The 15,154-nt window shown below is 47.3% G+C and overlaps 25 non-coding genes across 25 annotated transcripts; all 25 read right to left on the bottom strand.

Moving 5' to 3' along the window:
* Positions 1-305: 305 nt before the first annotated feature.
* On the bottom strand, positions 306-417 carry TRNAL-CAA (transfer RNA leucine (anticodon CAA)). Its single transcript has 2 exons — positions 380-417; positions 306-351 (listed from the first exon to the last, which is right to left on the bottom strand). It is a non-coding gene; the product is annotated as a tRNA-Leu (tRNA).
* Positions 418-705: 288 nt separating this feature from the next.
* On the bottom strand, positions 706-778 carry TRNAV-AAC (transfer RNA valine (anticodon AAC)). Its single transcript has one exon. It is a non-coding gene; the product is annotated as a tRNA-Val (tRNA).
* Positions 779-1,164: 386 nt separating this feature from the next.
* TRNAP-AGG (transfer RNA proline (anticodon AGG)) lies at positions 1,165-1,236 on the bottom strand. The gene has a single exon. It is a non-coding gene; the product is annotated as a tRNA-Pro (tRNA).
* A 429-nt stretch (positions 1,237-1,665) lies between these two features.
* TRNAV-UAC (transfer RNA valine (anticodon UAC)) lies at positions 1,666-1,738 on the bottom strand. Its single transcript has one exon. It is a non-coding gene; the product is annotated as a tRNA-Val (tRNA).
* Positions 1,739-2,123: 385 nt separating this feature from the next.
* TRNAP-CGG (transfer RNA proline (anticodon CGG)) lies at positions 2,124-2,195 on the bottom strand. The gene has a single exon. It is a non-coding gene; the product is annotated as a tRNA-Pro (tRNA).
* A 936-nt stretch (positions 2,196-3,131) lies between these two features.
* Positions 3,132-3,243, bottom strand: TRNAL-CAA (transfer RNA leucine (anticodon CAA)). Its single transcript has 2 exons — positions 3,206-3,243; positions 3,132-3,177 (listed from the first exon to the last, which is right to left on the bottom strand). It is a non-coding gene; the product is annotated as a tRNA-Leu (tRNA).
* Positions 3,244-3,531: 288 nt separating this feature from the next.
* Positions 3,532-3,604, bottom strand: TRNAV-AAC (transfer RNA valine (anticodon AAC)). The gene has a single exon. It is a non-coding gene; the product is annotated as a tRNA-Val (tRNA).
* Positions 3,605-3,990: 386 nt separating this feature from the next.
* On the bottom strand, positions 3,991-4,062 carry TRNAP-AGG (transfer RNA proline (anticodon AGG)). The gene has a single exon. It is a non-coding gene; the product is annotated as a tRNA-Pro (tRNA).
* Positions 4,063-4,491: 429 nt separating this feature from the next.
* On the bottom strand, positions 4,492-4,564 carry TRNAV-UAC (transfer RNA valine (anticodon UAC)). Its single transcript has one exon. It is a non-coding gene; the product is annotated as a tRNA-Val (tRNA).
* Positions 4,565-4,949: 385 nt separating this feature from the next.
* Positions 4,950-5,021, bottom strand: TRNAP-CGG (transfer RNA proline (anticodon CGG)). The gene has a single exon. It is a non-coding gene; the product is annotated as a tRNA-Pro (tRNA).
* Positions 5,022-5,957: 936 nt separating this feature from the next.
* TRNAL-CAA (transfer RNA leucine (anticodon CAA)) lies at positions 5,958-6,069 on the bottom strand. Its single transcript has 2 exons — positions 6,032-6,069; positions 5,958-6,003 (listed from the first exon to the last, which is right to left on the bottom strand). It is a non-coding gene; the product is annotated as a tRNA-Leu (tRNA).
* A 288-nt stretch (positions 6,070-6,357) lies between these two features.
* TRNAV-AAC (transfer RNA valine (anticodon AAC)) lies at positions 6,358-6,430 on the bottom strand. The gene has a single exon. It is a non-coding gene; the product is annotated as a tRNA-Val (tRNA).
* A 386-nt stretch (positions 6,431-6,816) lies between these two features.
* On the bottom strand, positions 6,817-6,888 carry TRNAP-AGG (transfer RNA proline (anticodon AGG)). The gene has a single exon. It is a non-coding gene; the product is annotated as a tRNA-Pro (tRNA).
* Positions 6,889-7,317: 429 nt separating this feature from the next.
* TRNAV-UAC (transfer RNA valine (anticodon UAC)) lies at positions 7,318-7,390 on the bottom strand. The gene has a single exon. It is a non-coding gene; the product is annotated as a tRNA-Val (tRNA).
* Positions 7,391-7,775: 385 nt separating this feature from the next.
* On the bottom strand, positions 7,776-7,847 carry TRNAP-CGG (transfer RNA proline (anticodon CGG)). The gene has a single exon. It is a non-coding gene; the product is annotated as a tRNA-Pro (tRNA).
* A 936-nt stretch (positions 7,848-8,783) lies between these two features.
* Positions 8,784-8,895, bottom strand: TRNAL-CAA (transfer RNA leucine (anticodon CAA)). Its single transcript has 2 exons — positions 8,858-8,895; positions 8,784-8,829 (listed from the first exon to the last, which is right to left on the bottom strand). It is a non-coding gene; the product is annotated as a tRNA-Leu (tRNA).
* A 288-nt stretch (positions 8,896-9,183) lies between these two features.
* On the bottom strand, positions 9,184-9,256 carry TRNAV-AAC (transfer RNA valine (anticodon AAC)). The gene has a single exon. It is a non-coding gene; the product is annotated as a tRNA-Val (tRNA).
* A 386-nt stretch (positions 9,257-9,642) lies between these two features.
* On the bottom strand, positions 9,643-9,714 carry TRNAP-AGG (transfer RNA proline (anticodon AGG)). The gene has a single exon. It is a non-coding gene; the product is annotated as a tRNA-Pro (tRNA).
* Positions 9,715-10,143: 429 nt separating this feature from the next.
* On the bottom strand, positions 10,144-10,216 carry TRNAV-UAC (transfer RNA valine (anticodon UAC)). The gene has a single exon. It is a non-coding gene; the product is annotated as a tRNA-Val (tRNA).
* Positions 10,217-10,601: 385 nt separating this feature from the next.
* On the bottom strand, positions 10,602-10,673 carry TRNAP-CGG (transfer RNA proline (anticodon CGG)). The gene has a single exon. It is a non-coding gene; the product is annotated as a tRNA-Pro (tRNA).
* Positions 10,674-11,609: 936 nt separating this feature from the next.
* TRNAL-CAA (transfer RNA leucine (anticodon CAA)) lies at positions 11,610-11,721 on the bottom strand. Its single transcript has 2 exons — positions 11,684-11,721; positions 11,610-11,655 (listed from the first exon to the last, which is right to left on the bottom strand). It is a non-coding gene; the product is annotated as a tRNA-Leu (tRNA).
* Positions 11,722-12,009: 288 nt separating this feature from the next.
* Positions 12,010-12,082, bottom strand: TRNAV-AAC (transfer RNA valine (anticodon AAC)). Its single transcript has one exon. It is a non-coding gene; the product is annotated as a tRNA-Val (tRNA).
* An 887-nt stretch (positions 12,083-12,969) lies between these two features.
* On the bottom strand, positions 12,970-13,042 carry TRNAV-UAC (transfer RNA valine (anticodon UAC)). The gene has a single exon. It is a non-coding gene; the product is annotated as a tRNA-Val (tRNA).
* A 1,393-nt stretch (positions 13,043-14,435) lies between these two features.
* Positions 14,436-14,547, bottom strand: TRNAL-CAA (transfer RNA leucine (anticodon CAA)). The gene is made up of 2 exons: positions 14,510-14,547; positions 14,436-14,481 (listed from the first exon to the last, which is right to left on the bottom strand). It is a non-coding gene; the product is annotated as a tRNA-Leu (tRNA).
* Positions 14,548-14,835: 288 nt separating this feature from the next.
* TRNAV-AAC (transfer RNA valine (anticodon AAC)) lies at positions 14,836-14,908 on the bottom strand. Its single transcript has one exon. It is a non-coding gene; the product is annotated as a tRNA-Val (tRNA).
* Positions 14,909-15,154: the final 246 nt, after the last annotated feature.

Below are 15,154 nucleotides of genomic sequence, written 5' to 3'. Positions count from 1 at the left end.
ACATGTCTGCCTCTGTTGTTGCAGGGACAGTGCCTTCTCCGCCCAAAAGGTGGCAGGAGAGCCTCACAACAAAGATAGGATCAACTGCTTAGTGAGAAACCAGCACGGCAGTTAGTGTGATGGAGTGCAAATTTAACGGAAGTTGTGCCTGAGGTGTCCCTTCCAGGAATACATGGAATTGTGATTGAGGGCCCAGCCTGATCGTTGGTGGATTTCTCGTCATATGTTACAGGTCCGTGCAAAGATTGTGGCGTGTGGGGAATGCACTGCAAAAAACAGGAAGATTTAAGGGTGTAAAAGAGACCTGTCAGAAGTGGGATTTGAACCCACGCCTCCATGAGGAGACCAGAAGTCTCAGTTGCACTGAAGATCAAGCTCTCTTGAGTCTGGCGCCTTAGACCACTCGGCCATCCTGACAGCCCTGGCTATGTACAGGTCTGACTCTTCTGTCTGCACTTGCCAATGTTTGCACTTACAGCGTTCACAGCAATGTCACAGGTGTAAAGGCCCCACAATACAACATGGCATGATAAAAAAAAAGCTAGGCACAAGAGCGACCACTGATGGATGCGGATTACTTTGTTTCGTCTTGCAAAAGTAAAGGAAGTTTCCCACGGCTCGCTGGGTTCATGGACCGCCTCTTCTTAAGCTTGCATTGAGATAATAAGGTTTTAGAGGGTGCACATAAAAGCAGCTCATGCACAGTGTTTCTGCCCGGTCTCGAACCGGGGACCTTTCGCGTGTTAGGCGAACGTGATGACCACTACACTACAGAAACTAACTTGCTGTGTTTTACTGTTAGAGCAAGGTTCCTCTCAAGGATTCTCTCTACTTCTATTCTGCTGTATCAGCAGCCACTCAGAAAGCGAGGAGCAAGTGTGAAAACTGCAGAGATATCAGCCAACATGCTTGCAATTAGACGTATTAAAAATTTACTTATGCAGGCATCGACAGACAAATATCTGATGCCTAAATGCCAGCAAGTACAGCTTGGGAAAGCATCACCTGGGACACACACAGACTAAGCATGAAGGCAGAAAAAGCATGGATATCCGTTTTTCTTCTGAGGTTCAAAATAATTTGTGCAACAATGCGCCGAGTGTAATGAGAAATAGTCAGGCATTGTGAGTTTTGAGTAGGATTCGTATGTTTACCTCTAAAAAAGGGCTCGTCCGGGATTTGAACCCAGGACCTCTCGCACCCTAAGCGAGAATCATACCCCTAGACCAACGAGCCGAGGCACACAAGAGTCACCTTTCGCACCAGCTCCGGGGGTTATTGGCAGCGAGTCGGTGAATGCTTCACCCAAAGCAAGCAACTGCACATGCTGCTCTCTTCTGCAATATGGTTGCTGTCTTTTCCATGGCCGTCATCGAACAAGAAATGAAAATGCCTCCATCCTTCAGACATTTTGTTTGCTCTAGGTGTATGCTCTCGGTGAGGACAATAAAACAATTTCTGCTCTCATGCCTTGCTTTCATCAAGTAGGCCCACCCTTCAGTACAAAAGGACGTGCAAACGAATGGCGCAAACTATCGTCACTTCTCTTTTTGAGCTGTCACTGATGCCCCTGGAGCACAGTACGTCACGCTGGCGAGGGATAGACAGCTTCCATTATCTCAGCTTTCCTATAAGTTGAGAGAGTAAATGCAAACAATAAGCTGCTGTTTCTGCCCGGTCTCGAACCAGGGACCTTTCGCGTGTAAAGCGAACGTGATAACCACTACACCACAGAAACAGATACTCTGGTAGCAATCTTCTTGGCATGTAGTGGGCTGGAAAGCACAGACCAAGGGCCAATGTCCATGAAGCTCAACGTTGGACCCTCCTTACCCGATCTCTTTCTTTGGAAGAAAGGAACGAGGACCACTTTTATTCCAAAAGGCGATTTTAAAACCATACCTGAAATCACACTAGAAAAACACTTTGAATTTAATGTTCCTACACTGATGGTCCACCCCAGAAAAGCAGTTGCAAAGAAGTCCGGCACTGAAATTCTATACGCCAAAAGTGGGAAACAGCGTGCAGGGAAAGGAACTTTCTCACCACACACGGCGTCTTATAGCATTGAAAAGAAGAAATGGTCCTATATAATAAGCAGCCTAAAAATAATTCCACAGCTTGGGCTCGTCCGGGATTTGAACCCGGGACCTCTCGCACCCGAAGTGAGAATCATACCCCTAGACCAACGAGCCTGATTCCCGAGTCGGCAATTTGAACAATTTCTGATGCGTCTTTCAGAAACAAAGCAGTGCTATTTGGCTGCTCTCTCTCTATGTGAGCCACACAAAGTCATGTTTCTCTCAAGATGTTGTTTTTTTCACTCTTGCAAGGAAGGGATCAGCCGATATCCTAGCTGCCAGTGAGCAGAAAAAAGGCACTGATGAGAACTGCAGGCACTTTCTGGCACTTGTACTTCTCTGCAAGTCCTGGACCCTTGCCCCATAAACTTCCACCCCAGAAGCAAGGGAGGGCCTGCCAATTCTTGCTCCTAAGAAAGAGGCGTTTGATTCTTGGATTCAAACACGCTCACTCAGCGCTCAATCAGGCTCGATCAGGCGAGATTTATATGAGTGGCTCGCAGGACTGAAACACTCACCTGGGAGACCCAGGGTGGCTGAATTCCCAGAATGGTCATTGTTGGGCAAGTCACCTCCTTTCCTCCTGCCTCAATCTAGAATTGGCTGCAAATCACAAGATAGAGTTCAATGTCCGTGTGAACTGCCTACTCCCAGCTACCTCTCTGTCTTCCTTATGTAAATTAAAATTCGCAAGGGGTGACCAATGACAATCTGCTCCTCCCACATAACCAGGAAGCCCTGTTGAACATGTCTGCCTGTGTTGTTGCAGGGACAGTGCCTTCTCCGCCCAAAAGGTGGCAGGAGAGCCTCACAACAAAGATAGGATCAACTGCTTAATGAGAAACCAGCACGGCAGTTAGTGTGATGGAGTGCAAATTTAACGGAAGTTGTGCCTGAGGTGTCCCTTCCAGGAATACATGGAATTGTGATTGAGGGCCCAGCCTGATCGTTGGTGGATTTCTCGTCATATGTTACAGGTCCGTGCAAAGATTGTGGCGTGTGGGGAATGCACTGCAAAAAACAGGAAGATTTAAGGGTGTAAAAGAGACCTGTCAGAAGTGGGATTTGAACCCACGCCTCCATGAGGAGACCAGAAGTCTCAGTTGCACTGAAGATCAAGCTCTCTTGAGTCTGGCGCCTTAGACCACTCGGCCATCCTGACAGCCCTGGCTATGTACAGGTCTGACTCTTCTGTCTGCACTTGCCAATGTTTGCACTTACAGCGTTCACAGCAATGTCACAGGTGTAAAGGCCCCACAATACAACATGGCATGATAAAAAAAAAGCTAGGCACAAGAGCGACCACTGATGGATGCGGATTACTTTGTTTCGTCTTGCAAAAGTAAAGGAAGTTTCCCACGGCTCGCTGGGTTCATGGACCGCCTCTTCTTAAGCTTGCATTGAGATAATAAGGTTTTAGAGGGTGCACATAAAAGCAGCTCATGCACAGTGTTTCTGCCCGGTCTCGAACCGGGGACCTTTCGCGTGTTAGGCGAACGTGATGACCACTACACTACAGAAACTAACTTGCTGTGTTTTACTGTTAGAGCAAGGTTCCTCTCAAGGATTCTCTCTACTTCTATTCTGCTGTATCAGCAGCCACTCAGAAAGCGAGGAGCAAGTGTGAAAACTGCAGAGATATCAGCCAACATGCTTGCAATTAGACGTATTAAAAATTTACTTATGCAGGCATCGACAGACAAATATCTGATGCCTAAATGCCAGCAAGTACAGCTTGGGAAAGCATCACCTGGGACACACACAGACTAAGCATGAAGGCAGAAAAAGCATGGATATCCGTTTTTCTTCTGAGGTTCAAAATAATTTGTGCAACAATGCGCCGAGTGTAATGAGAAATAGTCAGGCATTGTGAGTTTTGAGTAGGATTCGTATGTTTACCTCTAAAAAAGGGCTCGTCCGGGATTTGAACCCGGGACCTCTCGCACCCTAAGCGAGAATCATACCCCTAGACCAACGAGCCGAGGCACGCAAGAGTCACCTTTTGCACCAGCTCCGGGGGTTATTGGCAGCGAGTCGGTGAATGCTTCACCCAAAGCAAGCAACTGCACATGCTGCTCTCTTCTGCAATATGGTTGCTGTCTTTTCCATGGCCGTCATCGAACAAGAAATGAAAATGCCTCCATCCTTCAGACATTTTGTTTGCTCTAGGTGTATGCTCTCGGTGAGGACAATAAAACAATTTCTGCTCTCATGCCTTGCTTTCATCAAGTAGGCCCACCCTTCAGTACAAAAGGACGTGCAAACGAATGGCGCAAACTATCGTCACTTCTCTTTTTGAGCTGTCACTGATGCCCCTGGAGCACAGTACGTCACGCTGGCGAGGGATAGACAGCTTCCATTATCTCAGCTTTCCTATAAGTTGAGAGAGTAAATGCAAACAATAAGCTGCTGTTTCTGCCCGGTCTCGAACCAGGGACCTTTCGCGTGTAAAGCAAACGTGATAACCACTACACCACAGAAACAGATACTCTGGTAGCAATCTTCTTGGCATGTAGTGGGCTGGAAAGCACAGACCAAGGGCCAATGTCCATGAAGCTCAACGTTGGACCCTCCTTACCCGATCTCTTTCTTTGGAAGAAAGGAACGAGGACCACTTTTATTCCAAAAGGCGATTTTAAAACCATACCTGAAATCACACTAGAAAAACACTTTGAATTTAATGTTCCTACACTGATGGTCCACCCCAGAAAAGCAGTTGCAAAGAAGTCCGGCACTGAAATTCTATACGCCAAAAGTGGGAAACAGCGTGCAGGGAAAGGAACTTTCTCACCACACACGGCGTCTTATAGCATTGAAAAGAAGAAATGGTCCTATATAATAAGCAGCCTAAAAATAATTCCACAGCTTGGGCTCGTCCGGGATTTGAACCCGGGACCTCTCGCACCCGAAGCGAGAATCATACCCCTAGACCAACGAGCCTGATTCCCGAGTCGGCAATTTGAACAATTTCTGATGCGTCTTTCAGAAACAAAGCAGTGCTATTTGGCTGCTCTCTCTCTATGTGAGCCACACAAAGTCATGTTTCTCTCAAGATGTTGTTTTTTTCACTCTTGCAAGGAAGGGATCAGCCGATATCCTAGCTGCCAGTGAGCAGAAAAAAGGCACTGATGAGAACTGCAGGCACTTTCTGGCACTTGTACTTCTCTGCAAGTCCTGGACCCTTGCCCCATAAACTTCCACCCCAGAAGCAAGGGAGGGCCTGCCAATTCTTGCTCCTAAGAAAGAGGCGTTTGATTCTTGGATTTAAACACGCTCACTCAGCGCTCGATCAGGCGAGATCAGGCGAGATTTATATGAGTGGCTCGCAGGACTGAAACACTCACCTGGGAGACCCAGGGTGGCTGAATTCCCAGAATGGTCATTGTTGGGCAAGTCACCTCCTTTCCTCCTGCCTCAATCTAGAATTGGCTGCAAATCACAAGATAGAGTTCAATGTCCGTGTGAACTGCCTACTCCCAGCTACCTCTCTGTCTTCCTTATGTAAATTAAAATTCGCAAGGGGTGACCAATGACAATCTGCTCCTCCCACATAACCAGGAAGCCCTGTTGAACATGTCTGCCTGTGTTGTTGCAGGGACAGTGCCTTCTCCGCCCAAAAGGTGGCAGGAGAGCCTCACAACAAAGATAGGATCAACTGCTTAATGAGAAACCAGCACGGCAGTTAGTGTGATGGAGTGCAAATTTAACGGAAGTTGTGCCTGAGGTGTCCCTTCCAGGAATACATGGAATTGTGATTGAGGGCCCAGCCTGATCGTTGGTGGATTTCTCGTCATATGTTACAGGTCCGTGCAAAGATTGTGGCGTGTGGGGAATGCACTGCAAAAAACAGGAAGATTTAAGGGTGTAAAAGAGACCTGTCAGAAGTGGGATTTGAACCCACGCCTCCATGAGGAGACCAGAAGTCTCAGTTGCACTGAAGATCAAGCTCTCTTGAGTCTGGCGCCTTAGACCACTCGGCCATCCTGACAGCCCTGGCTATGTACAGGTCTGACTCTTCTGTCTGCACTTGCCAATGTTTGCACTTACAGCGTTCACAGCAATGTCACAGGTGTAAAGGCCCCACAATACAACATGGCATGATAAAAAAAAAGCTAGGCACAAGAGCGACCACTGATGGATGCGGATTACTTTGTTTCGTCTTGCAAAAGTAAAGGAAGTTTCCCACGGCTCGCTGGGTTCATGGACCGCCTCTTCTTAAGCTTGCATTGAGATAATAAGGTTTTAGAGGGTGCACATAAAAGCAGCTCATGCACAGTGTTTCTGCCCGGTCTCGAACCGGGGACCTTTCGCGTGTTAGGCGAACGTGATGACCACTACACTACAGAAACTAACTTGCTGTGTTTTACTGTTAGAGCAAGGTTCCTCTCAAGGATTCTCTCTACTTCTATTCTGCTGTATCAGCAGCCACTCAGAAAGCGAGGAGCAAGTGTGAAAACTGCAGAGATATCAGCCAACATGCTTGCAATTAGACGTATTAAAAATTTACTTATGCAGGCATCGACAGACAAATATCTGATGCCTAAATGCCAGCAAGTACAGCTTGGGAAAGCATCACCTGGGACACACACAGACTAAGCATGAAGGCAGAAAAAGCATGGATATCCGTTTTTCTTCTGAGGTTCAAAATAATTTGTGCAACAATGCGCCGAGTGTAATGAGAAATAGTCAGGCATTGTGAGTTTTGAGTAGGATTCGTATGTTTACCTCTAAAAAAGGGCTCGTCCGGGATTTGAACCCGGGACCTCTCGCACCCTAAGCGAGAATCATACCCCTAGACCAACGAGCCGAGGCACGCAAGAGTCACCTTTTGCACCAGCTCCGGGGGTTATTGGCAGCGAGTCGGTGAATGCTTCACCCAAAGCAAGCAACTGCACATGCTGCTCTCTTCTGCAATATGGTTGCTGTCTTTTCCATGGCCGTCATCGAACAAGAAATGAAAATGCCTCCATCCTTCAGACATTTTGTTTGCTCTAGGTGTATGCTCTCGGTGAGGACAATAAAACAATTTCTGCTCTCATGCCTTGCTTTCATCAAGTAGGCCCACCCTTCAGTACAAAAGGACGTGCAAACGAATGGCGCAAACTATCGTCACTTCTCTTTTTGAGCTGTCACTGATGCCCCTGGAGCACAGTACGTCACGCTGGCGAGGGATAGACAGCTTCCATTATCTCAGCTTTCCTATAAGTTGAGAGAGTAAATGCAAACAATAAGCTGCTGTTTCTGCCCGGTCTCGAACCAGGGACCTTTCGCGTGTAAAGCAAACGTGATAACCACTACACCACAGAAACAGATACTCTGGTAGCAATCTTCTTGGCATGTAGTGGGCTGGAAAGCACAGACCAAGGGCCAATGTCCATGAAGCTCAACGTTGGACCCTCCTTACCCGATCTCTTTCTTTGGAAGAAAGGAACGAGGACCACTTTTATTCCAAAAGGCGATTTTAAAACCATACCTGAAATCACACTAGAAAAACACTTTGAATTTAATGTTCCTACACTGATGGTCCACCCCAGAAAAGCAGTTGCAAAGAAGTCCGGCACTGAAATTCTATACGCCAAAAGTGGGAAACAGCGTGCAGGGAAAGGAACTTTCTCACCACACACGGCGTCTTATAGCATTGAAAAGAAGAAATGGTCCTATATAATAAGCAGCCTAAAAATAATTCCACAGCTTGGGCTCGTCCGGGATTTGAACCCGGGACCTCTCGCACCCGAAGCGAGAATCATACCCCTAGACCAACGAGCCTGATTCCCGAGTCGGCAATTTGAACAATTTCTGATGCGTCTTTCAGAAACAAAGCAGTGCTATTTGGCTGCTCTCTCTCTATGTGAGCCACACAAAGTCATGTTTCTCTCAAGATGTTGTTTTTTTCACTCTTGCAAGGAAGGGATCAGCCGATATCCTAGCTGCCAGTGAGCAGAAAAAAGGCACTGATGAGAACTGCAGGCACTTTCTGGCACTTGTACTTCTCTGCAAGTCCTGGACCCTTGCCCCATAAACTTCCACCCCAGAAGCAAGGGAGGGCCTGCCAATTCTTGCTCCTAAGAAAGAGGCGTTTGATTCTTGGATTCAAACACGCTCACTCAGCGCTCGATCAGGCTCGATCAGGCGAGATTTATATGAGTGGCTCACAGGACTGAAACACTCACCTGGGAGACCCAGGGTGGCTGAATTCCCAGAATGGTCATTGTTGGGCAAGTCACCTCCTTTCCTCCTGCCTCAATCTAGAATTGGCTGCAAATCACAAGATAGAGTTCAATGTCCGTGTGAACTGCCTACTCCCAGCTACCTCTCTGTCTTCCTTATGTAAATTAAAATTCGCAAGGGGTGACCAATGACAATCTGCTCCTCCCACATAACCAGGAAGCCCTGTTGAACATGTCTGCCTGTGTTGTTGCAGGGACAGTGCCTTCTCCGCCCAAAAGGTGGCAGGAGAGCCTCACAACAAAGATAGGATCAACTGCTTAATGAGAAACCAGCACGGCAGTTAGTGTGATGGAGTGCAAATTTAACGGAAGTTGTGCCTGAGGTGTCCCTTCCAGGAATACATGGAATTGTGATTGAGGGCCCAGCCTGATCGTTGGTGGATTTCTCGTCATATGTTACAGGTCCGTGCAAAGATTGTGGCGTGTGGGGAATGCACTGCAAAAAACAGGAAGATTTAAGGGTGTAAAAGAGATCTGTCAGAAGTGGGATTTGAACCCACGCCTCCATGAGGAGACCAGATGTCTCAGTTGCACTGAAGATCAAGCTCTCTTGAGTCTGGCGCCTTAGACCACTCGGCCATCCTGACAGCCCTGGCTATGTACAGGTCTGACTCTTCTGTCTGCACTTGCGAATGTTTGCACTTACAGCGTTCACAGCAATGTCACAGGTGTAAAGGCCCCACAATACAACATGGCATGATAAAAAAAAAGCTAGGCACAAGAGCGACCACTGATGGATGCGGATTACTTTGTTTCGTCTTGCAAAAGTAAAGGAAGTTTCCCACGGCTCGCTGGGTTCATGGACCGCCTCTTCTTAAGCTTGCATTGAGATAATAAGGTTTTAGAGGGTGCACATAAAAGCAGCTCATGCACAGTGTTTCTGCCCGGTCTCAAACCAGGGACCTTTCGCATGTTAGGCGAACGTGATGACCACTACACTACAGAAACTACCTTGCTGTGTTTTACTGTTAGAGCAAGGTTCCTCTCAAGGATTCTCTCTACTTCTATTCTGCTGTATCAGCAGCCACTCAGAAAGCGAGGAGCAAGTGTGAAAACTGCAGAGATATCAGCCAACATGCTTGCAATTAGACGTATTAAAAATTTACTTATGCAGGCATCGACAGACAAATATCTGATGCCTAAATGCCAGCAAGAACAGCTTGGGAAAGCATCACCTGGGACACACACAGACTAAGCATGAAGGCAGAAAAAGCATGGATATCCGTTTTTCTTCTGAGGTTCAAAATAATTTGTGCAACAATGCGCCGAGTGTAATGAGAAATAGTCAGGCATTGTGAGTTTTGAGTAGGATTCGTATGTTTACCTCTAAAAAAGGGCTCGTCCGGGATTTGAACCCGGGACCTCTCGCACCCTAAGCGAGAATCATACCCCTAGACCAACGAGCCGAGGCACACAAGAGTCACCTTTCGCACCAGCTCCGGGGGATATTGGCAGCGAGTCGGTGAATGCTTCACCCAAAGCAAGCAACTGCACATGCTGCTCTCTTCTGCAATATGGTTGCTGTCTTTTCCATGGCCGTCATCGAGCAAGAAATGAAAATGCCTCCATCCTTCAGACATTTTGTTTGCTCTAGGTGTATGCTCTCGGTGAGGACAATAAAACAATTTCTGCTCTCATGCCTTGCTTTCATCAAGTAGGCCCACCCTTCAGTACAAAAGGACGTGCAAACGAATGGCGCAAACTATCGTCACTTCTCTTTTTGAGCTGTCACTGATGCCCCTGGAGCACAGTACGTCACGCTGGCGAGGGATAGACAGCTTCCATTATCTCAGCTTTCCTATAAGTTGAGAGAGTAAATGCAAACAATAAGCTGCTGTTTCTGCCCGGTCTCGAACCAGGGACCTTTCGCGTGTAAAGCGAACATGATAACCACTACACCACAGAAACAGATACTCTGGCAGCAATCTTCTTGGCATGTAGTGGGCTGGAAAGCACAGACCAAGGGCCAATGTCCATGAAGCTCAACGTTGGACCCTCCTTACCCGATCTCTTTCTTTGGAAGAAAGGAACGAGGACCACTTTTATTCCAAAAGGCGATTTTAAAACCATACCTGAAATCACACTAGAAAAACACTTTGAATTTAATGTTCCTACACTGATGGTCCACCCCAGAAAAGCAGTTGCAAAGAAGTCCGGCACTGAAATTCTATACGCCAAAAGTGGGAAACAGCGTGCAGGGAAAGGAACTTTCTCACCACACACGGCGTCTTATAGCATTGAAAAGAAGAAATGGTCCTATATAATAAGCAGCCTAAAAATAATTCCACAGCTTGGGCTCGTCCGGGATTTGAACCCGGGACCTCTCGCACCCGAAGCGAGAATCATACCCCTAGACCAACGAGCCTGATTCCCGAGTCGGCAATTTGAACAATTTCTGATGCGTCTTTCAGAAACAAAGCAGTGCTATTTGGCTGCTCTCTCTCTATGTGAGCCACACAAAGTCATGTTTCTCTCAAGATGTTGTTTTTTTCACTCTTGCAAGGAAGGGATCAGCCGATATCCTAGCTGCCAGTGAGCAGAAAAAAGGCACTGATGAGAACTGCAGGCACTTTCTGGCACTTGTACTTCTCTGCAAGTCCTGGACCCTTGCCCCATAAACTTCCACCCCAGAAGCAAGGGAGGGCCTGCCAATTCTTGCTCCTAAGAAAGAGACGTTTGATTCTTGGATTTAAACACGCTCACTCAGCGCTCGATCAGGCGAGATCAGGCGAGATTTATATGAGTGGCTCGCAGGACTGAAACACTCACCTGGGAGACCCAGTGTGGCTGAATTCCCAGAATGGTCATTGTTGGGCAAGTCACCTCCTTTCCTCCTGCCTCAATCTAGAATTGGCTGCAAATCACAAGATAGAGTTCAATGTCCGTGTGAACTGCCTACTCCCAGCTACCTCTCTGTCTTCCTTATGTAAATTAAAATTCGCAAGGGGTGACCAATGACAATCTGCTCCTCCCACATAACCAGGAAGCCCTGTTGAACATGTCTGCCTGTGTTGTTGCAGGGACAGTGCCTTCTCCGCCCAAAAGGTGGCAGGAGAGCCTCACAACAAAGATAGGATCAACTGCTTAATGAGAAACCAGCACGGCAGTTAGTGTGATGGAGTGCAAATTTAACGGAAGTTGTGCCTGAGGTGTCCCTTCCAGGAATACATGGAATTGTGATTGAGGGCCCAGCCTGATCGTTGGTGGATTTCTCGTCATATGTTACAGGTCCGTGCAAAGATTGTGGCGTGTGGGGAATGCACTGCAAAAAACAGGAAGATTTAAGGGTGTAAAAGAGACCTGTCAGAAGTGGGATTTGAACCCACGCCTCCATGAGGAGACCAGAAGTCTCAGTTGCACTGAAGATCAAGCTCTCTTGAGTCTGGCGCCTTAGACCACTCGGCCATCCTGACAGCCCTGGCTATGTACAGGTCTGACTCTTCTGTCTGCACTTGCCAATGTTTGCACTTACAGCGTTCACAGCAATGTCACAGGTGTAAAGGCCCCACAATACAACATGGCATGATAAAAAAAAAGCTAGGCACAAGAGCGACCACTGATGGATGCGGATTACTTTGTTTCGTCTTGCAAAAGTAAAGGAAGTTTCCCACGGCTCGCTGGGTTCATGGACCGCCTCTTCTTAAGCTTGCATTGAGATAATAAGGTTTTAGAGGGTGCACATAAAAGCAGCTCATGCACAGTGTTTCTGCCCGGTCTCGAACCGGGGACCTTTCGCGTGTTAGGCAAACGTGATGACCACTACACTACAGAAACTAACTTGCTGTGTTTTACTGTTAGAGCAAGGTTCCTCTCAAGGATTCTCTCTACTTCTATTCTGCTGTATCAGCAGCCACTCAGAAAGCGAGGAGCAAGTGTGAAAACTGCAGAGATATCAGCCAACATGCTTGCAATTAGACGTATTAAAAATGTACTTATGCAGGCATCGACAGACAAATATCTGATGCCTAAATGCCAGCAAGTACAGCTTGGGAAAGCATCACCTGGGACACACACAGACTAAGCATGAAGGCAGAAAAAGCATGGATATCCGTTTTTCTTCTGAGGTTCAAAATAATTTGTGCAACAATGCGCCGAGTGTAATGAGAAATAGTCAGGCATTGTGAGTTTTGAGTAGGATTCGTATGTTTACCTCTAAAAAAGGGCTCGTCCGGGATTTGAACCCGGGACCTCTCGCACCCTAAGCGAGAATCATACCCCTAGACCAATGAGCCGAGGCACGCAAGAGTCACCTTTTGCACCAGCTCCGGGGGTTATTGGCAGCGAGTCGGTGAATGCTTCACCCAAAGCAAGCAACTGCACATGCTGCTCTCTTCTGCAATATGGTTGCTGTCTTTTCCATGGCCGTCATCGAACAAGAAATGAAAATGCCTCCATCCTTCAGACATTTTGTTTGCTCTAGGTGTATGCTCTCGGTGAGGACAATAAAACAATTTCTGCTCTCATGCCTTGCTTTCATCAAGTAGGCCCACCCTTCAGTACAAAAGGACGTGCAAACGAATGGCGCAAACTATCGTCACTTCTCTTTTTGAGCTGTCACTGATGCCCCTGGAGCACAGTACGTCACGCTGGCGAGGGATAGACAGCTTCCATTATCTCAGCTTTCCTATAAGTTGAGAGAGTAAATGCAAACAATAAGCTGCTGTTTCTGCCCGGTCTCGAACCAGGGACCTTTCGCGTGTAAAGCAAACGTGATAACCACTACACCACAGAAACAGATACTCTGGTAGCAATCTTCTTGGCATGTAGTGGGCTGGAAAGCACAGACCAAGGGCCAATGTCCATGAAGCTCAACGTTGGACCCTCCTTACCCGATCTCTTTCTTTGGAAGAAAGGAACGAGGACCACTTTTATTCCAAAAGGCGATTTTAAAACCATACCTGAAATCACACTAGAAAAACACTTTGAATTTAATGTTCCTACACTGATGGTCCACCCCAGAAAAGCAGTTGCAAAGAAGTCCGGCACTGAAATTCTATACGCCAAAAGTGGGAAACAGCGTGCAGGGAAAGGAACTTTCTCACCACACACGGCGTCTTATAGCATTGAAAAGAAGAAATGGTCCTATATAATAAGCAGCCTAAAAATAATTCCACAGCTTGGGCTCGTCCGGGATTTGAAGCCGGGACCTCTCGCACCCGAAGCGAGAATCATACCCCTAGACCAACGAGCCTGATTCCCGAGTCGGCAATTTGAACAATTTCTGATGCGTCTTTCAGAAACAAAGCAGTGCTATTTGGCTGCTCTCTCTCTATGTGAGCCACACAAAGTCATGTTTCTCTCAAGATGTTGTTTTTTTCACTCTTGCAAGGAAGGGATCAGCCGATATCCTAGCTGCCAGTGAGCAGAAAAAAGGCACTGATGAGAACTGCAGGCACTTTCTGGCACTTGTACTTCTCTGCAAGTCCTGGACCCTTGCCCCATAAACTTCCACCCCAGAAGCAAGGGAGGGCCTGCCAATTCTTGCTCCTAAGAAAGAGGCGTTTGATTCTTGGATTCAAACACGCTCACTCAGCGCTCGATCAGGCTCGATCAGGCGAGATTTATATGAGTGGCTCACAGGACTGAAACACTCACCTGGGAGACCCAGGGTGGCTGAATTCCCAGAATGGTCATTGTTGGGCAAGTCACCTCCTTTCCTCCTGCCTCAATCTAGAATTGGCTGCAAATCACAAGATAGAGTTCAATGTCCGTGTGAACTGCCTACTCCCAGCTACCTCTCTGTCTTCCTTATGTAAATTAAAATTCGCAAGGGGTGACCAATGACAATCTGCTCCTCCCACATAACCAGGAAGCCCTGTTGAACATGTCTGCCTGTGTTGTTGCAGGGACAGTGCCTTCTCCGCCCAAAAGGTGGCAGGAGAGCCTCACAACAAAGATAGGATCAACTGCTTAATGAGAAACCAGCACGGCAGTTAGTGTGATGGAGTGCAAATTTAACGGAAGTTGTGCCTGAGGTGTCCCTTCCAGGAATACATGGAATTGTGATTGAGGGCCCAGCCTGATCGTTGGTGGATTTCTCGTCATATGTTACAGGTCCGTGCAAAGATTGTGGCGTGTGGGGAATGCACTGCAAAAAACAGGAAGATTTAAGGGTGTAAAAGAGATCTGTCAGAAGTGGGATTTGAACCCACGCCTCCATGAGGAGACCAGAAGTCTCAGTTGCACTGAAGATCAAGCTCTCTTGAGTCTGGCGCCTTAGACCACTCGGCCATCCTGACAGCCCTGGCTATGTACAGGTCTGACTCTTCTGTCTGCACTTGCCAATGTTTGCACTTACAGCGTTCACAGCAATGTCACAGGTGTAAAAGCCCCACAATACAACATGGCATGATAAAAAAAAAGCTAGGCACAAGAGCGACCACTGATGGATGCGGATTACTTTGTTTCGTCTTGCAAAAGTAAAGGAAGTTTCCCACGGCTCGCTGGGTTCATGGACCGCCTCTTCTTAAGCTTGCATTGAGATAATAAGGTTTTAGAGGGTGCACATAAAAGCAGCTCATGCACAGTGTTTCTGCCCGGTCTCAAACCAGGGACCTTTCGCATGTTAGGCGAACGTGATGACCACTACACTACAGAAACTAACTTGCTGTGTTTTACTGTTAGAGCAAGGTTCCTCTCAAGGATTCTCTCTACTTCTATTCTGCTGTATCAGCAGCCACTCAGAAAGCGAGGAGCAAGTGTGAAAACTGCAGAGATATCAGCCAACATGCTTGCAATTAGACGTATTAAAAATTTACTTATGCAGGCATCGACAGACAAATATCTGATGCCTAAATGCCAGCAAGAACAGCTTGGGAAAGCATCACCTGGGACACACACAGACTA

Source organism: Triturus cristatus, chromosome 10 (genome assembly GCF_964204655.1).
Source record: "Triturus cristatus chromosome 10, aTriCri1.1, whole genome shotgun sequence".
NCBI classification, from domain to species: domain Eukaryota; kingdom Metazoa; phylum Chordata; class Amphibia; order Caudata; family Salamandridae; genus Triturus; species Triturus cristatus.
This window is presented reverse-complemented; position numbering and strand designations above follow the sequence as displayed.